The sequence below is a fragment of the Triticum aestivum genome, chromosome 7D (genome assembly GCF_018294505.1).
Source record: "Triticum aestivum cultivar Chinese Spring chromosome 7D, IWGSC CS RefSeq v2.1, whole genome shotgun sequence".
Lineage (NCBI taxonomy): Eukaryota > Viridiplantae > Streptophyta > Magnoliopsida > Poales > Poaceae > Triticum > Triticum aestivum.
Genome location: NC_057814.1, coordinates 158,823,226 through 158,844,471, shown reverse-complemented (window position 1 = coordinate 158,844,471; position 21,246 = coordinate 158,823,226). Strand labels below are relative to the sequence as shown.

General features: G+C 45.8%; 1 long non-coding RNA gene across 5 annotated transcripts; it reads right to left on the bottom strand.

Moving 5' to 3' along the window:
* Nucleotides 1-446: 446 nt before the first annotated feature.
* On the bottom strand, nt 447-5,150 carry LOC123169651 (uncharacterized). Of its 5 annotated transcripts, XR_006484914.1 has the most exons (6): nt 5,031-5,150; nt 4,707-4,926; nt 3,900-4,163; nt 2,861-3,806; nt 2,574-2,727; nt 447-2,464 (listed from the first exon to the last, which is right to left on the bottom strand). It is a non-coding gene; the product is annotated as an uncharacterized lncRNA (long non-coding RNA). The 5 variants fall into 5 exon arrangements; XR_006484913.1 differs by having other exon boundaries at nt 2,574-3,806; XR_006484911.1 differs by having other exon boundaries at nt 447-2,727.
* Between the last annotated feature and the right edge of the window lie 16,096 nt (nt 5,151-21,246).

The following is a 21,246-nucleotide window of genomic DNA, read 5'->3' as shown; positions in this document are numbered from 1 at the left end:
GTCGAGAGCGTTCACTACAGTGCGAACAATTTCTTTCATCCTAGTAGGTACGCGGCAGTCATCTGTGCAATGAGATTCGCGCGACGCATCCAACGGCCACTGAATCGTCCGCTCATAATTTTCACTTAAAACGAACGTTAGGTGTATAAACGTTTTCGAGTATGATATAATAAAATAAATATATAAAGATAACGATACGAGAAGATATTTCGTTTCCTAGTCGGAAACCTTAAATCGTCAGCCCATATATGCGGGAGCCAGCCAGTGCTCCAACTCCAGGATCTCTGCCTGCACGCAGGTGGATCTCACGACCAGCGACCGCACCAACTCGCCAGGTAAGCGGCAGGGTCCGAATTTATCTACCTCCAACTAACTATGCTTCCGTACGTTTCTCAAAAAAAAAAAAGAGGTTCCATATAAGCGGGTCTGAACTAATTTTGCAGATTTCAGATTAGGCAACCAAGATCGTTCCACATACAATGTGTAGAAGTAATAAGAGAGCAAAGCTTTCCCATGATAGACCAGTCTCCGCGAAGAAACAACAACAGGACAGATCAGTCTCCACGAAGAAACAACAACCCAACGATCCGTTCCAAAGCCTTCCACAGGTGTGCATTTTTACTTTATCTACGTAATAGTAGTATTCAGTGCGCGTGATCGCCAGTTTACTTAGATTCTATCAAAAACAGCTGAGTAATAAACTCTAAAATATAACAAGAAACAGAACAATATATCTGGTCAAAGTTTCCTGGTGTCATCTGATCGACCTCTCCTGTCGTGCTCCTTTAGAAGAACTTACCACTTGCTGCACAAAGGAAAACATCTTGTGGAACACCTCAACTGGCCTCCTCACCCATTTCTTCTCAGTAGCAATGGCAGAACAGTAGTTTCAGGGGACTTTTGCCTATGTCAATCTTGTTTCTAGTTTCCAAAGAAATCAATCATTGTCTCTCCAAAAACAAAATCACCAAACCAACATGAATTTGATGATATTCTGTTGTAACAAGATCTGTTTATGTGTGTGTGTGTGTGTGTTGCCAGAAATTTAATTGCTTCTCCTGACATGCATGGTTGTGCTTCAGGATGTCCTATGTTTGATCCTATCAAAGCTGCCCCTGAATGAAATTGTTCGGACAAGCACTCTTTCAACCAAGTGGAGGCACACGTGGACATCATGCCCTAATCTAATACTTATGGTGCCACGATGTGTGCCAATAGTACTACTTCCAGCAAAGAGCAGCGCACGCGGGTTTTCATTGCAAGTGCCAATGCTGTCTTGAAGCAGTGTGGTGCTACGGCTGTTGAAGAATTTCAGATCAAGTTCCCATTCGACAACCTGCTAGTTGATCATCTCAATAACTGGGTGAAATTTGCTGTCCTGTCACGGGCAAAGAATCTAGCAATTGAGTTGGAGCCGGAGGACTTAAGATGCTGCAAACATCGGCACGTGTTCCCGTTTGAGCTTTTCGACAAACAAAGCATGTCCCGCCTTGAGGCAATTCGTCTCAGCTTCGTATCACTTAAAGCACAACCCAACTTTAGTGGTTTTCCAAACCTCAAAGCGCTTGATATAAGCAGTGTGGATGTCTCTTCAAATGATCTTCAGCTCGTTCTGTCAAGTTGCTCCAATCTTGAGAGATTAAGCATCGTTATGTGCCATCCGCATGATGACATAAGGGTATCACTTCCGCGTCTGCAACACTTGCACGTGGCGCACAGTTGCATAAACAAAATACACTTCATCTCCAAGAACCTCCGAACTTTTGTATATGATGGATTTATGGTACCTCTCGATCTCAGTGAAAGTCTGCAACTAGGACATGTGGAAATGAACTTTCCTTCGTTGACGCTAGAGCATGCCATTACTGAACTTCCCCGAGCGATGCCCCATGCACAGAACCTGAATCTGAGTGCATGCATGACATTGAAGGTTTGCTGCTCGATCACTCTGATGCTATGATTACATCCCCCTCACATCTATTCACTTGGTTAAACCGGCATTTGTAGGTATTTTACTTGCCAGAGGTTGTGACCAAGTTTTCTCATCTGAAGTATCTACAGCTGAGGTTGTATTTTTCTGGTCAGGACAATCTCCTCTCCTTGGCTTCTTTTCTCAAGGCTGCCCCTCTACTAGAGGAGTTAGATATACATGTAAGTTATCATCATCTTATCCCTTACAATGCATACCTCCTATATTATCTGTTACCTATATTGCATTGTCTTCATGTGTTCTCTGTGACTGAAGAAGCCACTGTACAAGAATAAAATGCTAATGTTATTCTTGATCTATGCAGTTTCTGCGCCGCTCCTTTCCGCTGAATGACTTTGAGAAGTTATCTATCAGGAGCCTTCCTCCGTGTCGCCACGGTCATCTTAAGAGGGTGCTCATCACAGGGTTCCATGGGGCCCGGGGTGAGATTGAACTTGCAGCTCATGTTGCAGATAACTCCACCAGGCTTCAGGCCTTGGTCATAGATCCAGTCATGAGAGGTGTGAATAGGAATATGCTTACTTTAACGCCCGAGGGAAGAGCTATGTACTGGGATCTTGCCCGTAAGAATGCTAAGAAGTACCTTGCCAGGAGAGTCGCACAGGGTGCACGGTTTGATGTTCTGTGATGATGATTGAATGCTGTAGATGAGGTTGCAACGATTATGCATTACTGTGTAGGGGCTTGGTTTTAGGAATAATTCTACTCCCTCCTATCCGAATTAATTGACGTAGTTTCTGTACAATGTGTAGAGGACATTGTATTAGCTGATGCTATCAATGTGTAGGGGGACATTGTATTAGCTGATGCTATCAATGTGTAGAGGACTTTGCATTTTGCATAAACTATGGTTTCTTGCAATCGTGTTACCTTTGCCTCCCTGATTATCTAAAAAAAGCCAACTCTGAACAGAACGTCTCTCCACCCCGCGAGTTCTATGTGCCATAGCTTGGTCCTGTCTGCACAGACACTGTTCCACGATTATCACAAGGTGAATCCAATTGTTATCGAAAACTTACCGATTTCTGGTGAGCCATATAGTCCAGAAAATAGCTGTAGCCGCCAAAGTCCAAGATCTCCGCTTCATACGCTAATATTGCGTGCCACACAAATTGGAGACGTTAGCCAGCTCCTTGTTGCTACTTAACTCAATGCCTAGTAAATTCAGAACACCCCTCGTGCTGCTGCATTGCTTCAGCACATATCTCACTTTGATCCTTTGCATGATAAGCAGGCAAGCAAAGAACCCACAAACCTTTTCCGGTGTCAACTTCCTTTTGCATTTTGATATCGTACTTATCAGACGCTTCAGCTTGGTAGACAGAATTGCCGCTGCATGAGACTGGCTAACTTGAAAGTCCCAGACAGAAACAGAACTAACCAAGTCAGCAAAAAAGCATTAGAATTTTCGAAAATTGCATATGGGTCATACTGGCATATAGTAGCACTATCTCAGCCCTTGTACCTCCTCGGGATCCACGCTTATGCATGTATATGCGCGGGTATTCACTTCACGCGTGCATTTCTGAACAGTGGTCATGTGGGTTGTCTTTAGTCATTTATGAGGCCCAGCTAGCAGGGTCCAGTACGGTCCTAGTGATTTCTGTTTTTCTAGGGCCGTCCAAAGCGGCATCTGGGCCATTAGCTTGACAACTTGGGAATGGCCCACTGGTCAGCCCAGCAGCCAGATGCTTCCAGTATAAGCTTTATCCGTCAGGTGTAAATCTGGATACCCATTATCTGATGCCCTCAACAGCCTAATCATTGCTGGACACTCACACCTACAGGATCTTGTATTCTCACGGAGAGGCTTCCCCTGGAACACAAACAAATTTTCAACGGGATTAAATTATTTTTCCCAGGTGTAAAAGTGTATTGCTTGTGTGAAGTTGAAGCTTTATATTCTTACCGAGCATCCACATACAATCTCCTGCATGGTCTTCCTTCTATCAGGATTGAGCCTGTTTTTCCCGTATCTAATGCCGAAGCCATGCTCCCACGAATATAAGTTTAAAAATCGTTAGCCTCTGTCAGCGAGTCGAAATTTGTCCCTAGCTCTGGCTTCACTACTTCGTCCCACTCCCTGTCCACAAAGCCCCTGATAGTCTTCTCAAGCGCTCCCACCCTGCCTGGGCAGGGTGGCCGCTCAATTGGATTTGCGCCCACACGTACCCTGAAGAAACACCAAATATCAACGCCAATTTCAGAACACATAACAACTTCTAGATTTCCTGTCGCATCGACAGTTACACTGTTAGTCCTCAACATCAGAGTTCAAGGTCACAAGACTGCACTGCCATAAAACATTTTTGTAAGTGCCAACAGCTATGCTAAGTGTTTGTAGACTTTCAGAATTACAGGCATTTTTAGCCCAACTCTGTGCACTGGGTTTCTAATAAACAAATTTTTTTAGTTTTTTTTCCCGTTTGTAAAGTGAAAACATTTTTTCCCAGTACCACCTATCACAGTCAACACTAAGAATTCAGGGGAGGGCAGACAAGCAGAGCCACCCTCACTACTTTTTAGTTGATGCAATTTTTTTCTCACAGCGACCAGCTGCTTGTACTCAGTCCAGAAAATTCAGTTCGCTCTTCCACGCCTATCTTGCATTTTATACATCTAAACACGGACAGTTTCAGGTGGTGGGTCACAACCATAGCATTTTTGTAGTACAGTACAAAAATACCAGGAAATAGTTAGCTTGAAGATGTACTACCTTCTAATCCAGCCGGTCGACTTCGGATCAGGCTTTACCGCCGACTCCCCCGACTCCGCTGGGGCGCTCTCGCCAGTGCACTCGCCGGCGGCGGCGCCGCAACTGTCGTGGGCAGCCACAGAAGAGGCCGGCACCCCACCTCTCCGCCTGCCCGCGCCCTTCGCTGATCTCATCCTGCTTGGAGCACGCCGACGCCGTGCCGGCTGGAAAGATGGGCAACCTTGTGCCGCATACGAAAAGAAAGGAACAGTTAAATGGATGCTCCCGTTGGGAGGGAATGCAGATTGTGCTGCGGCGGGGAGGGGGGTTTTAGGATGAGGTTACCTGAACACTGGATCTACTGGGAAGACGCCTCCGCCGCCGCCTATTCGCGCGTGCCTCCCTTCCCCTTTCCTCTCTTCACCACAAGAGCTTTTTTTTCCGCCCCCACAATACAAGGTTTTCTTTAAACATCAGTACAGACGCAAGTGCTCATACATACGCGCATACATCCACCCCTATGAACGCACACACGCACACCCTATTCCTATGAGCACCTTCGAGAGACTGAGACGGCATGTACTCTTGAAATTTACGAAGTCACCGTAGGCACCTCGTCGTCGACGTGAACGTCTTCTTCCATCGAAAGCACATCGCCGGAAATACTGAAATAAATTCAGAAATAATGCGAACACCGGGACTTGAACCCTAATAAAATAAGGATACACTGTTTTTCTAACCATCCAACTACAGGTTGGTTCGCCAATACAACCTGGGTCGGCAGACGCATAGCTAACATACATCCACCGCCCCAAGCCCCTCAAAACCAAACCACCCTGCGACGACATAACTGCGGTAGATACTATCAAGAGGGGAAAAAATTCATCGCTCCGGATATTCAGACGGCCCGAGGACTCTCCAGAATTAACGAGGTGGCAATTTTTATTATATTTTTTTCTCTGCATGCTACGAACGAAGCAACAGCAGAACGTACGCACTCACACGTGGTCGTGTGCGTTCCGCGGTGGCGGCGGCTTTTGAACGGGAAAATCTGGACCATGGTCCTGGATCCACGTTCTGACACGGACAGCTTAGCCCACTTCCGTCAGCTCCCGCCAGCCGAACGTTCACCCCCACCGCGTATTCCTACCGTACCTGCACCCCATACAACGGCCCCACCTCATATCGTCCCATTTTCTGTCGGCAGCGCTAATATGCATTCAATGCGTCTGGCTGGGCAAATTTGACAATTTTGACCTGTGGACGAAATCAAATCACAGAATGAACTGCCCACAAAACTTTTTCACGCGGCTGACCTTTTTGTGTGGCGCCCGACACACGGCGCCACACCCTACGGTGCAGCGCCTAGCTCGGGGGCGTTGCACCTCTGTCCACCGTGGCAGCCCCTGGGCCCGCACCCAGCAGTGCAGCACCTCCGAGCTAGGCGCCACACATGTAATGTGCAACGCCTAGCCCTTAGGCGCTGCACGGTGACTTAGATGCAGCCGTCGCGGCCCTCTCCTCCCCAACCCAGCCCATTGCACCAGTTACAGAAGAAGCGGCAGCGGCGGCCCTCTCCTCTCCCCCTCTCAATCCCCTCTCCCAAATCCTTCAGATCTAACTATTTGGTCTGTGGATTCCTCCACCAATCCATCCTAGAAGGTACTCTCCTCCGATCCCCTTCTTTCTATCCATAGAATGTATGCTATTTTGAAGATTTGGGGAACCTTTGTTTGAATCTTGCATGTATTGAATCTTGCATGTATTAGATTTTGGGAACCTTTGTTAGATTAGAATGTTGCATCTATTAGAATCTTGCATGTATTAGATACCTAATTTTGCAACCCTAGTTTAGTTGATTTTATTGAAAAGATATGGTTTGGGTACATAGGTTGACATGTTATTTCTATGGAAAAGATATTTGTATTGAATCTTGCATGAAGTATGCCTAGTTTTGTTTATTTGTATTGAAATTATATTTGTATTGACAAGAATGCTTTGGATACATGTGCTTTGAATTTTGCATATAGTAGGCGTACTTTAGTTTATTTTTATTCAAAAGATAATCCTGTTGACAAGAAAGCTTTGTTTGAAATAGTTAGGATGGTTTGGCTTCTCGATGATCACTGGGACCATCAACACCGGTCGTACGCTATGTCGGTGGAGCAGCGGGTAATAATGAAATTGGCCGGTATTATGAATTTCGTGTTTATGTGAAACACAAATGCCCCATATGTAATTTTCTGATTTGCTTGTTTGTAGGAGCTTCAACCTCTGAAGATTCGGTCTCACGGGGTCAACCTTGCGGGGATGCGCTATGATGAGCGATACACACCGTATGTAAGGGAGACAGAACTCCCCCCTTTCATTCAATTGGTCAGCCGGTTGACGCCACCACATAATGCTGCAGCAATCACCACGCTTGTTGATCGTTGGAGGCTGGAGACACACAGTTTCCATCTTCGGACCGGGGAGATGACCGTGACGCTCCAGGATATTGCTATGATCGCCAGTTTTCCTATCGAGGGGAATTCTCTATGTATGAGCACCGATTCTGATGGGTGGCGTGAGCAGATGCATGCCCTTATCGTTATGGTTCCTCCGGAGCCTCCGGAACCAGCAGCAAAAGACAAGAAGAAGGAAAGAGTCGCAGTCGGTGCTCCTTTCAGCTGGATTGCATGGAACTTTGGTACTTGCCCCGAGGAAGCTAATGAGGATGAGGTCAAGACATTTGCTCGTGTCTACATGTGGTACGTTATATCCAGGACTATGTTTGCTGATGGCACAGGCAAGAATCCTCCATGGATGTGGCTGAAGGCGTTGACCGTCTTCGATAGCAAATGGAGTTGGGGTTCGGCGACACTGGCTTACTTGTATAGACAGGTACAAAGTTGTTTATTTTTCACTTCATTGCTACATTATCAATGTGATCTTCCTGTTAATTCAATCATGTTCTCTTTTATGTGCAGTTGGATGACGCCTGTTGTAGGAAATCTGGAGGTATTGGTGGTTGTATGCTCGCACTATGTATATGGAGCTGGGAGCGATTGCCGGTTGGACGACCGAAGACCGTGAAGTTCGAGGATTGGGACGACAAAGACGACCCACTACGGCTCCCCACTTGGGCTTACAAGTGGGATGTGCTAAATGAGACGACGGATGATCCCTCGGTCATGTACAAGTTATACACGAGCGAGCTGGACATGGTCACGGCTGAGCAGGTGACTCGGCATTGCATAAGTGATTCTCATGCTTCTATCGTAACTCGAAATCAATTTTGCATTCTATGCTATTTTGCAGGTGGAATGGGAGCCGTATGGAAGAGGGGATAGTTTTGGTAACCCTATAGAGTTCAGGCTGAATCCGATGTGCACTAGGGATAGGGATATTTGGCATATGCGGTGCCCACTCATATGCAACTGGGCGGTTGAGCTTCACCTGCCACATCGGGTGTACTGCCAGTTTGGTTTGTTCCAGCCACACCCGCCGGAGTGGGAGGACACGGACAAGTTGCTACACGCGTAAGATATAATTAACCTTGAGCACTTAGCAGCTTCTCGGCGGTTTCGATGGTGCTAATATTCTGTTTCCAACTTGCAGGTTGGATAGAAGAAGGCAGCGGAAGGTCAAGGATTGGGCCAAGCATCACAGGAAGTATGGCGTACAGTTCGCGCTTAGTGTGGAGCAAGCTAAGGCTGGAAAACGAGCCCAGCTTTGTGAGCACTGCCCGATCGAACAACTATCTCACATGGTTTCTTGCAAGTACCCATGTGGATGTATGCAAGTCGGCGTATGCTGAGGAGATTTTGGAAGATCCCACCGTTTTCGATTAGCTAACCCAGCACCAGTACAACAAATTAGTCAGGGAAGGCGCCTCAGTCCCTACAGCTCCAATGATGAACTTTGTGTTATTTCCCCTTTTTGCTTTTCCATTCGCACTATTCACATCTTCGCTTGCCTAACACGTTAATGCCGTTTCTGTTCATAGCGTGCCCAGATCAAGAAAGCAGTTGATGAGACCGAGACTATTCTAGACACAACCCCGGTTGGGAAAAGCGATGGGGAAGGTGCACTTTGAGCATTCATTAAGGTTCACATCTCCTTCAAACTACCACTTAACATGTGTTGCTACATTCGATAGCTCATTCATTTGTACATGTTGCAGCGCCAGGGCCAAAAGTTAAGGCGTCTATCAAACCTTTTCGGTTGTCGTGACCCCGAGTATGTATCACCTGAACGGTCTAGGTCGGCGACACCATCAGATCCCACTTCTGGCCATGGTGATCCTTTGGAGGATGAGGATGTGGGTGCGGTCACCCAAGAGGTATGGCATGAGCATATATTCAATTATTAATGCATTGCTAAATTTATCTTCACACACGGTCTTTTCCATATCTTTTGTTTTTGTAATAGGTTGCTGATGATATGACCTTGGGGACCTATCAAGTTCGGTCAGCATACGAGTTAAAGCCTAGGAAGGGAATCAATAAATACACACCTGAAGACTTCACCCAAAGAGGCAAAAGGACGGCCGGCACCTTGCGGATGGCGGCTTTGGATGACTATGTGGATGACGTGGAGGAACCAGAGCCGGAGCCGGAGCGTGTTGCTCTTCCTAGGAAGGCGAAGAAGATAGCCAGCAGGAGGGGGGAGGAGCCAAAAAGCGCACAAGGAACTAGTAGTCGTCCTCTATTTGTTATGTAACTCGCCTAGTGAGCGTTTTGCTTATGTCGAACTTGTCATGTCGTTGAACTTGGAGTGGTGGTAGCTCTTAGTAATGTTGAACTTGAAGTGATCGTATGTCTTAGTAATGTTGAACTTGAAGTGATGCTCACTCTAAGAAATGTTGTCTTTGTTGAAGGTGAAGAGGTGTTGAAAATGGCATAATGAAGATCATTACTGTTTATTCTGTGATGCATGCCTGAAAATGTGCCTGACATGACCCAGTTTGAGGGACAAAAAATACTAAGTGTTGGTGTGGCGCCTAGCCTGGAGGCGCCACATTGTATAGTGCAACGCCTATCTCGGGGGCGTTGCACTATACAATGTGGCGCTTAGTGTGACGCCTAGCTCGGAGGCGTTGCACGCCTGGGAAGAGCTATCCAGAGAGCAATAGAAAGTTTGCAAGTTACAGGCTGGTGTGGCGCCTAGCCTGGAGGCGCCCCACTGTAAAGTGCAGCGCCCCCGAGCTAGGCGTTGCACGTGCACTTAGCGAATTTTTTGGCAAACATAGAATTGTGTGGATAGCATATGCACACATAGTATGATGATGTGCAGTAGGATTGATACATAGCAAGCAAACAACTGTGAAGACAACATATACACTAAGTACTTCATGACACATAGTAGTTCATAACACATAGTACTTCAACTTGAGGAGTAGTTCATACAACCAAATCGAGGAGGAAATAGATAGTACTTCACGACACATAGTAGTTCACAACCAAATCGAGGAGGAGTCCAAAATACATAGTAGTTCATGGCACATAGTAGTTCACAACCAAATCGAGGATCATAGTTTAGAGGATAACACGGTCATCGTCCACAAGCAAGTTGAAGATGACATAGCTCTATTGCGTAGAGCAAGGCCCCTTTCCCTTCTTCTTCTTCCTCTCTTCTTCCTCTTCCTCCTCCCTTTTCCTTATGCGGTGAGCCTCCTTAACCACCCTCTCCATGAATATCTTGTTCTCCCTCTCTTTTTTTTCAGCTTCAAATGCCCAAAGTTTCATGGTTCTTTCTTCAAAATCCCTGAGACGCTTCTTCTGTGCCTCCTCACATTTCCTCTTCAACGCATGCTCCCTAGCGCGACACTCATGGTCCATTCTCTCTCTTTCCTTCCTCTTCTCTTCGAGCTCCTCTTCCTTCTTCTTCTTTAGTGTGGCTGCATCCTCCTCTCTCAGCTTCTTCGCAGCCTTCTCCCACCATCCCGCCATCTCATCTTCGCCATCCTCCTTCATTGTTGGTTTGTTGGGTTGAGAAGCCGCCATACCTACAATGAGTGAAACATAATAGTTAGTAATGACAATAAGAACAAATGGAAGAACATGTACATTGCAACATATTAGTGAATAAGGACAACAAGAACATATGAAAAACAAGAACATATGAAACATTATAGTTAGTGAGAAACATACGAAAATGTCCATTGAGGTTGAAAGATCGTGGATGTCGCCTAGAGGGGGGTGAATAGGCGCCTTAAAATAATTACGGTTTAGGCTTGAACAAATGCGGAATAAACCTAGTGGTTAATTTGTCAAGCACAAAACCTACAACAACTAGGCTTACCTATGTGCACCAACAACTTATGCTAAACAAGATAAACTACTAGGTGATAGCATGATATATGACAAGAAACAATATGGCAATCACAGAGTAAAGTGCATAAGTAAAGGGCTCGGGTAAGAGATAACCGAGGCACGCGGAGACGACGATGTATCCCAAAGTTCACACCCTTGCGGATGCTAATCTCCGTTTGGAGCGGTGTGGAGGCACAATGCTCCCCAAGAAGCCACTAGGGCCACCGTAATCTCCTCACGCCCTCGCACAATGCAAGATGTCGTGATTCCACTAAGGGACCCTTGAGGGCGGTCACCGAACCCGTACAAATAGCAACCCTTGGGGGCGGCCACCGAACCCGTACACTTTGGCAACCCTTGGGGGCGGTCACCGGAACCCGTCAAATTGCTCGGGGCGATCTCCACAACCTAATTGGAGACCCCGACGCTTGCCCGGAGCTTTACACCATAATGATTGAGCTCCGAACACCACCAACCGTCTAGGGCGCCCAAGCACCCAAGAGGAACAAGCTCAAGGGTACCAAGCACCCAAGAGTAATAAGCTTCTCAACTTGTAACTCCCACGTATCACGTGGAGAACTCAAACTGATGCACCAAATGCAATGGCAAGGGCACACGGAGTGCCCAAGTCCTTCTCTCTCAAATCCCACCGAAGCAACTAATGCTAGGGAGGAAAATGAGAGGAAGAACAAGAAGGAGAACACCAAGAACTCCAAGATCTAGATCCAAGGGGTTCCCCTCACATAGAGGAGAAAGTGATTGGTGGAAATGTGGATCTAGATCTCCTTTCTCTATTCCCTCGAAAACTAGCAAGAATCCATGGAGGGATTGAGAGTTAGCAAGCTCGAAGAAGGTCAACAATGGGGAAGAACACAAGCTCAAAGGATGAGGTTCATTGGGGAAGAAGCCCCACTTTTATAGGTGGGGGAAAATCCAACCGTTATGCTCACACCCCGCACCGAGCGGTACTACCGCTCCAAGGAGCGGTACTACCGCTAGGGCGGCAGTAGCCCTTTGAAAAACAACGACGAGGAGGCAAAAGGCCAGAAGAACCATCGGAGCGGTACTACCGCTTGTCCTCACGGTACTACCGCTAGGTGTAGCGGTACTACCTATAGGGGTAGCGGTACTACTGCTTGCGAGCGGTACTCAAAAATACATCCGTGCCTACTTCCGATGGACTTGGGACGAGTTTTTGGTTCGGAGCGGTACAACCGCTGTAGTAGCCGCGGTAGTACCACTCTGAAGCGGCAGTAAAAAATTACATCCGCTCATGTCCGCGGTAGTACCGCTGCAGCCTTTTCAGAACACCAAAACTGCCTTCTGCAAACGGACTCTGAATTCAACGAAACCAAGTTTGTTGGAAAGCTAGCGACAAGGGATAACACAACATTGATAGAAATAACAATAATAAGCAAATTAGAAAAGGCCCAAAAGAAAATGGTGAGAACCCTTCCTCGAAAAAGACCGGTAAAACCTCCAACACCGAAAACGCAAAGGAAGAAGCATGTGAACTCCGTTTTCGATGAACTTGAGCTTGTCAAGAAGATGACCATAAGCTCTAAGACGCACAAAGAGAACCAAACAAGAACCAAGAAAGATGATGCAAGGATGCAATGGTTTGAGCTCTCTGCGAACGATACGATCAAGCTACTCATCAAGAGCCCCCCTTGATAGTACGGCAATCGATCCTATAACCCGATCTCCAAACTACCACCATGAGACCGGTAAAATAGAGAACCTATCAAGGGCAAACCTTTGCCTTGCACAAAGTACACTTGAGCTAGATGTAGATGATCTTGACTTCCTGAAGTTGGACCACCTTTCTTGATTTCGTTGGCTCGGTGAAGACTAGTAGATTGCTCCCCCATACTCCACTATGGGTGAGCCACTCTTCGGCACATCTTCACAAGTCCATTGTCACCAAAATGGACGGCAAGCTTCAAGCACTTGATCTCTTCATGATGCATCACTTGAACTTGCACACCACAACCTTGATTTGATGTCATCCTCCATGGGTTGTATGTGATCTTCCTCTTGACGCAAGCCCATGGAAGATAACCTAACCCCACATAGAACTCTCACAAAGACCATGGGTTAGTACACAAAGCGTAATTGACAATGCTTACCATACCATGGGATCGCTTGATCCCTCTCGGTACATCTTCTACGCTTTGTGTGTTGATCAACTTGAAACACTCTCTGTACTTAGTCTTGATCAACCTTGAATCTTTCCAACTCTATTCATTTGGATGATGTAAGACCAATCTTTGGATAATTCCTTAATAGCACCTTGGTCATCATAAACTCTCCTTGAAACCAAGAAATGGACTCCAAGAAAAGTCTATGAACAAACCCTTCAAATATAACTCAAGGCAACCATTAGTCCATAGAGATTGTCATCAATTACCAAAACCAAACATGGGGGCATCGCATGTTCTTTCAGAGGTATCCAAACATTCCTCTATAACGACCTTGCCCTTGACCACCACCACGGCCAAGTCCACCACCAAGGCCAAGACCATCATCACGTCCAACACCACCACCACGGCCTAGACCACCACCACGAGCTCTACCACCACCACGGCCTCTTGTAAGTCCTAGTTGCTGCCCTCTTTGTTGCCTAGATCCTCTTTGGCTACCACTTGGTTGGCTTGGCACTTGTTGGCTACCACTTGGTTGGCTTGGCACTTGTTGGCTACCACTTGGTTGCCTTGGCACTTGTTGGCTACCACTTGGTTGGCTTGACACTTGTTGGCCCCCTTGCGTAGCTCCTTGTTGGCTTGTGCTTGCATCATTTTTCTTGGACCTTTTCCTTGGTTTCGTACATTTTCTTTTGTTGTGGCCATGACCTTTGCATTCCCCACAACGGGAGCTCTCACGAGGCTCTTGGAATTGGCCGTTGCCCGCTTCGCGGCAGCTACCATGGCCCCATCCGTCCATGTCGCCTCTAAGACGCTTTGTCTTACATCTACCCCGTTTAACAACCTTCAACTCCAGATCCGGCCATAGTTGAACTCCATGGTACTCCGGCCATTGTGATTGGTCAAAGTATGGGTGAAAGCGGGGAGCCCATGTTTTCTTGACCATCATGATTGAGAACTCCGACTCCCTCACGGTGAGTGGGTGATTGTCGTCCACATTCCTAACGCGACTGGTGGTATACAAGTGTGAGCATGGGAGATGAAGCAACAATGGCCTCCCGCAAGAGCAATCACAACGTGTTAACGACACCTTGAAAGCCCGACCTCCATGTTGGTGGCCAACGTTTGTGGTTCCTCCTGGCTCTTTCACTTCGTACTTCCACTCTTCGTTGTCATATAGTATAGCTTCTTGTGAGTCCGCCTTCCGTGATTGAAATTCCAACCATTCATCAACCTTGGGTGGGAACTTGTACTTGTACTTGTGATTGTTCTCACCTGCTATCTGTGCATCCGTTTCCATCGAGTACTTTAGAAAGTACGCATTCATCTTGTCAAACGTGTATTGAACTATTTGAAGGAAATATGCCCTAGAGGCAATAATAAATTATTATTTATTTCCTTATATCATGATAAATGTTTATTATTCATGCTAGAATTGTATTAACCGGAAACATGATACATGTGTGAATACATAGACAAACAGAGTGTCCCTAGTATGCCTCTACTTGACTAGCTCGTTGATCAAAGATGTTTATGTTTCCTAGCCATAGACATGAGTTGTCATTTGATTAACGGGATCACATCATTAGGAGAATGATGTGATTGACTTGACCCATTCCGTTAGCATAGCACTCGATCGTTTAGTATGTTGCTATTGCTTTCTTCATGACTTATACATGTTCCTATGACTATGAGATTATGCAACTCCCGTTTACCGGAGGAACACTTTGTGTGCTACCAAACGTCACAACGTAACTGGGTGATTATAAAGGTGCTCTACAGGTGTCTCCGAAGGTACTTGTTGGGTTGGCGTATTTAGAGATTAGGATTTGTCACTCCGATTGTCGAAGAGGTATCTCTGGGCCCTCTCGGTAATGCACATCACTTAAGCCTTGCAAGCATTGCAACTAATGAGTTTGTTGCGAGATGATGTATTACGGAACGAGTAAAGAGACTTGCCGGTAACGAGATTGAACTAGGTATTAAGATACCGACGATCGAATCTCGGGCAAGTAACATACCGATGACAAAGGGAACAACGTATGTTGTTATGCGGTTTGACCGATAAAGATCTTCGTAGAATATGTGGGAGCCAATATGGGCATCCAGGTCCCGCTATTTTTTATTGACCGGAGACGTGTCTCGGTCATGTCTACATAGTTCTCGAACCCGTAGGGTCCGCACGCTTAACGTTACGATGACAGTTTTATTATGAGTTTATGAGTTTTGATGTACCGAAGGAGTTCGGAGTCCCGGATGAGATCGGGGACATGACGAGGAGTCTCGAAATGGTCGAGACGTAAAGATCGATATATTGGACGACTATATTCGGACATCGGAAAGGTTCCGAGTGATTCGGGTAGTTTTCGAAGTACCGGAGAGTTACGGGAATTCGTATTGGGCCTTAATGGGCCATACGGGAAAGGAGGGAAAGGCCCCAAAGGGTGGCCGCACCCCTCCCCATGGACTAGTCCGAATTGGACTAGGGAGAGGGGGGCGCCCCCTTCCTTCCTTGTCCTTCTCCCTTCCCTTCTCCTACTCCAACAAGGAAAGGAGAAGTCCTACTCCCGGTGGGAGTAGGACTCCCCCCTTGGCGCGCCCTCCTCCTAGGCCGGCCGCCTCCCCCCTTGCTCCTTTATATACGGGGGCAGGGGGGCACCCCATAGACACAACAATTGATCTATTGATCTCTTAGCCGTGTGCGGTGCCCCCCTCCACCATATTACACCTCGATAATATCGTAGCGGTGCTTAGGCGAAGCCCTGCGTCGGTAGAACATCATCCTCGTCACCACGCCGTCGTGCTGACGAAACTCTCCCTCAACACTCGGCTGGATCGGAGTTCAAGGGACGTCATCGAGCTGAACGTGTGCTGAACTTGGAGGTGTCGTGCGTTCGGTACTTGATCGGTCGGATCGTGAAGGCGTACGACTACATCAACCGCGTTGTGTTAACGCTTCCGCTTTCGGTCTACGAGGGTACGTGGACAACACTCTCCCCTCTCGTTGCTATGCATCACCATGATCTTGCGTGTGCGTAGAATTTTTTTGAAATTACTACGTTCCCCAACAGTGGCATCCGAGCCTGGTTTTATGCGTTGATGTTATGCACGAGTAGAACACAAGTGAGTTGTGGGCGATATAAGTCATACTGCTTACCAGTATGTCATACTTGGGTTCAGCGGTATTGTGAGATGAAGCGGCCCGGACCAACATTACGCGTACGCTTACGCGAGACCGGTTTCACCATTGCGAGCACTCGTTGCTTAAAGGTGACTGGCGGGTGTCTGTCTCTCTCACTTTAGTTGAACCGAGTGTGGCTACGCCCGGTCCTTGCGAAGGTTAAAACAGCACCAACTTGACAAACTATCATTGTGGTTTTGATGCGTAGGTAAGAACGGTTCTTGCTAAGCCCGTAGCAGCCACGTAAAACTTGCAACAACAAAGTAGAGGACGTCCAACTTGTTTTTGCAGGGCATGTTGTGATGTGATATGGTCAAAGCATGATGCTAAATTTATTGTATGAGATGATCATGTTTTGTAACCGAGTTATCGGCAACTGGCAGGAGCCATATGGTTGTCGCTTTATTGTATGCAATGCAATCGCCCTGTAATGCTTTACTTTATCACTAAGCGGTAGCGATAGTCGTAGAAGCATAAGATTGGCGAGACGACAACGATGCTACGATGGAGATCAAGGTGTCGCGCCGGTGACGATGGTGATCGTGACGGTGCTTTGGAGATGGAGATCACAAGCACAAGATGATGATGGCCATATCATATCACTTATATTGATTGCATGTGATGTTAATCTTTTATGCATCTTATCTTGCTTTGATTGACGGTAGCAGTATAAGATGATCCCTCACTAAATTATCAAAGTATAAGTGTTCTCCCTGAGTATGCACCGTTGCGAAAGTTCTTCGTGCTGAGACACCACGTGATGATCGGGTGTGATAGGCTCTACGTTCAAATACAACGGGTGCAAAACAGTTGCACACGCGGAATACTCAGGTTAAACTTGACGAGCCTAGCATATAACAGATATGGCCTCGGAACACGGAGACCGAAAGGTCGAGCGTGAATCATATAGTAGATATGATTAACATAGTGATGTTCACCGTTGAAACTACTCCATCTCACGTGATGATCGGACATGGTTTAGTTGATATGGATCACGTGATCACTTAGAGGATTAGAGGGATGTCTATCTAAGTGGGAGTTCTTAAGTAATATGATTAATTGAACTTGAATTTATCATGAACTTAGTACCTGATAGTATCTTGCTTGTCTATGTTAATTGTAGATAGATGGCCCGTGTTGTTGTTCCGTTGAATTTTAATGCGTTCCTTGAGAAAGCAAAGTTGAAAGACAATGGTAGCAATTACACGGACTGGGTCCGTAACTTGAGGATTATCCTCATTGCTGCACAGAAGAATTACGTCCTGGAAGCACCGCTGGGTGCCAGGCCTGCTGCAGGAGCAACACCAGATGTTATGAACGTCTGGCAGAGCAAAGCTGATGACTACTCGATAGTTCAGTGTGCCATGCTTTACGGCTTAGAACCGGGTCTTCAACGACGTTTTGAACGTCATGGAGCATATGAGATGTTCCAGGAGTTGAAGTTAATATTTCAAGCAAATGCCCGGATTGAGAGATATGAAGTCTCCAATAAGTTCTATAGCTGCAAGATGGAAGAGAATAGTTCTGTCAGTGAGCATATACTCAAAATGTCTGGGTATAATAATACTTGATTCAACTGGGAGTTAATCTTCCGGATGATAGCGTCATTGACAGAATTCTTCAATCACTGCCACCAAGCTACAAGAGCTTCGTGATGAACTATAACATGCAAGGGATGGATAAGACGATTCCCGAGCTCTTCGCAATGCTAAAGGCTGCGGAGGTAGAAATCAAAAAGGAGCATCAAGTGTTGATGGTCAATAAGACCACTAGTTTCAAGAAAACGGGCAAAGGGAAGAAGAAGGGAACTTCAAGAAAAACAGCAAGCAAGTTATTGTTCAAGAGAATAAACCCAAGTCTGGACCTAAGCCTGAGACTGAGTGCTTCTACTGCAAGCAGACTGGTCACTAGAAGCGGAACTGCCCCAAGTATTTGGCGGATAAGAAGGATGGCAAGGTGAACAAAGGTATATGTGATATACATGTTATTGATGTGTACCTTACTAATGCTTGCAGTAGCACCTGGGTATTTCGTACTGGTTCTGTTGCTAATATTTGCAACTCGAAACAGGGGCTACGGATTAAGCGAAGATTGGCTAAGGACGAGGTGACGATGCGCATGGGAAATGGTTCCAAAGTCGATGTGATCGCGGTCGGCACGCTACCTCTACATCTACCTTCGGGATTAGTTTTAGACCTAAATAATTGTTATTTGGTGCCAGTGTTAAGCATGAACATTATATCTGGATCTTGTTTGATGCGAGACGGTTATTCATTTAAATCAGAGAATAATGGTTGTTCTATTTATATGAGTAATATCTTTTATGGTCATGCACCCTTGAAGAGTGGTCTATTTTTGTTGAATCTCGATAGTAGTGATACACATATTCATAATATTGAAGCCAAAAGATGCAGAGTTCATAATGATAGTGCAACTTATTTGTGGCACTGCCGTTTAGGTCATATCGGTGTAAAGTGCATGAAGAAACTCCATACTGATGGACTTTTGGAACCACTTGATTATGAATCACTTGGTACTTGTGAACCGTGCCTCATGGGCAAGATGACTAAAACACCGTTCTCCGGAACTATGGAGAGAGCAACAGATTTGTTGGAAATCATACATACAGATGTATGTGGTCCGATGAATATTGAGGCTCGTGGCGGATATCGTTATTTTCTCACCTTCACAGATGATTTGAGTAGATATGGGTATATCTACTTAATGAAACATAAGTCTGAAACATTTGAAAAGTTCAAAGAATTTCAGAGTGAAGTTGAAAATCATCGTAACAAGAAAATAAAATTTCTACGATCTGATCGTGGAGGACAATATTTGAGTTATGAGTTTGGTCTTCATTTGAAACAATGCGGAATAGTTTCGCAACTCACGCCACCCGGAACACCACAGCGTAATGGTGTGTCCGAACGTCGTAATCGTACTTTACTAGATATGGTGCGATCTATGATGTCTCTTACTGATTTACCGCTATCGTTTTGGGGTTATGCTTTAGAGACGGCTGCATTCACGTTAAATAGGGCACCATCAAAATCCGTTGAGACGACGCCTTATGAACTGTTGTTTGGCAAGAAACCAAAGTTGTCGTTTCTTAAAGTTTGGGGCTGCGATGCTTATGTGAACAAACTTCAACCTGATAAGCTCGAACCCAAATCGGAGAAATGTGTCTTCATAGGATACCCAAAGGAAACTGTTGGGTACACCTTCTATCACAGATCCGAAGGAAAAACTTTTGTTGCTAAATTCGGAATTTTTCTGGAGAAGGAGCTTCTCTCGAAAGAAGTGAGTGGGAGGAAAGTAGAACTTCATGAGGTAACTGTACCTGCTCCCTTATTGGAAAGTAGTTCATCACAGAAACCGGTTTCTGCGACGCCTACACCAATTAGTGAGGAAGTTAGATGATGATCATGAAACTTCAGATCAAGTTATTACTGAACCTCGTAGGTCAACCAGAGTAAGATCCGCACCAGAGTGGTACGGTAATCCTGTTCTGGAGGTTATGTTACTAGACCATGACGAACCTACAAACTATGAAGAAGCGATGGTGAGCCCAGATTCCGCAAAATGGCTTGAGGCTATGAAATCCGAGATGGGATCCATGTATGAGAACAAAGTATGGACTTTGGTTGACTTGCCCGATGATCGGCAAGCCATTGAAAATAAATGGATCTTCAAGAAGAAGACTGACGCTGACGGTAATGTTACTGTCTATAAAGCTCGACTTGTTGCGAAAGGTTTTCGACAAGTTCAAGGGATTGACTACGATGAGACCTTCTCACCCGTAGCGATGCTTAAGTCTGTCCGAATCATGTTAGCAATTGCCGCATTTTATGATTATGAAATTTGGCAAATGGATGTCAAAACTGCATTCCTGAATGGATTTCTGGAAGAAGAATTGTATATGATGCAACCGGAAGGTTTGTCCGATCCAAAGGGAGCTAACAAAGTGTGCAAGCTCCAGCGATCCATTTATGGACTGGTGCAAGCCTCTCGGAGTTGGAATAAACGTTTTGATAGTGTGATCAAAGCATTTGGTTTTGTACAGACTTTTGGAGAAGCCTGTATTTACAAAAAGGTGAGTGGGAGCTCTGTAGCATTTCTGATATTATATGTGGATGACATATTGCTGATTGGAAATGATATAGAATTTCTGGATAGCATAAAGGGATACTTGAATAAGAGTTTTTCAATGAAAGACCTCGGTGAAGCTACGTATATATTGGGCATCAAGATCTATAGAGATAGATCAAGACGCTTAATTGGACTTTCACAAAGCACATACCTTGACAAAGTTTTGAAGAAGTTCAAAATGGATCAAGCAAAGAAAGGGTTCTTGCCTGTGTTACAAGGTGTGAAGTTGAGTAAGACTCAATGCCCGACCACTGCAGAAGATAAAGAAAAGATGAAAGATGTTCCCTATGCTTCAGCCATAGGCTCTATCATGTATGCAATGCTGTGTACCAGACCTGATGTATGCCTTGCTATAAGTCTAGCAGGAAGGTACCAAAGTAATCCAGGAGTGGATCACTGGACAGTGGTCAAGAACATCCTGAAATACCTGAAAAGGACTAAGGATATGTTTCTCATTTATGGAGGTGACAAAGAGCTCATCTTAAATGGTTACGTCGATGCAAGCTTTGACACTGATCCGGCCGATTCTAAATCGCAAACCGGATACGTGTTTACATTGAACGGTGGAGCTGTCAGTTGGTGCAGTTCTAAACAAAGCGTCGTGGCGGGATCTACATGTGAAGCGGAGTACATAGCTGCTTCGGAAGCAGCAAATGAAGGAGTCTGGATGAAGGAGTTCATATCCGATCTAGGTGTCATACCTAGTGCATCGGGTCCAATGAAAATCTTTTGTGACAATACTGGTGCAATTGCATTAGCAAAGGAATCCAGATTTCACAAGAGAACCAAGC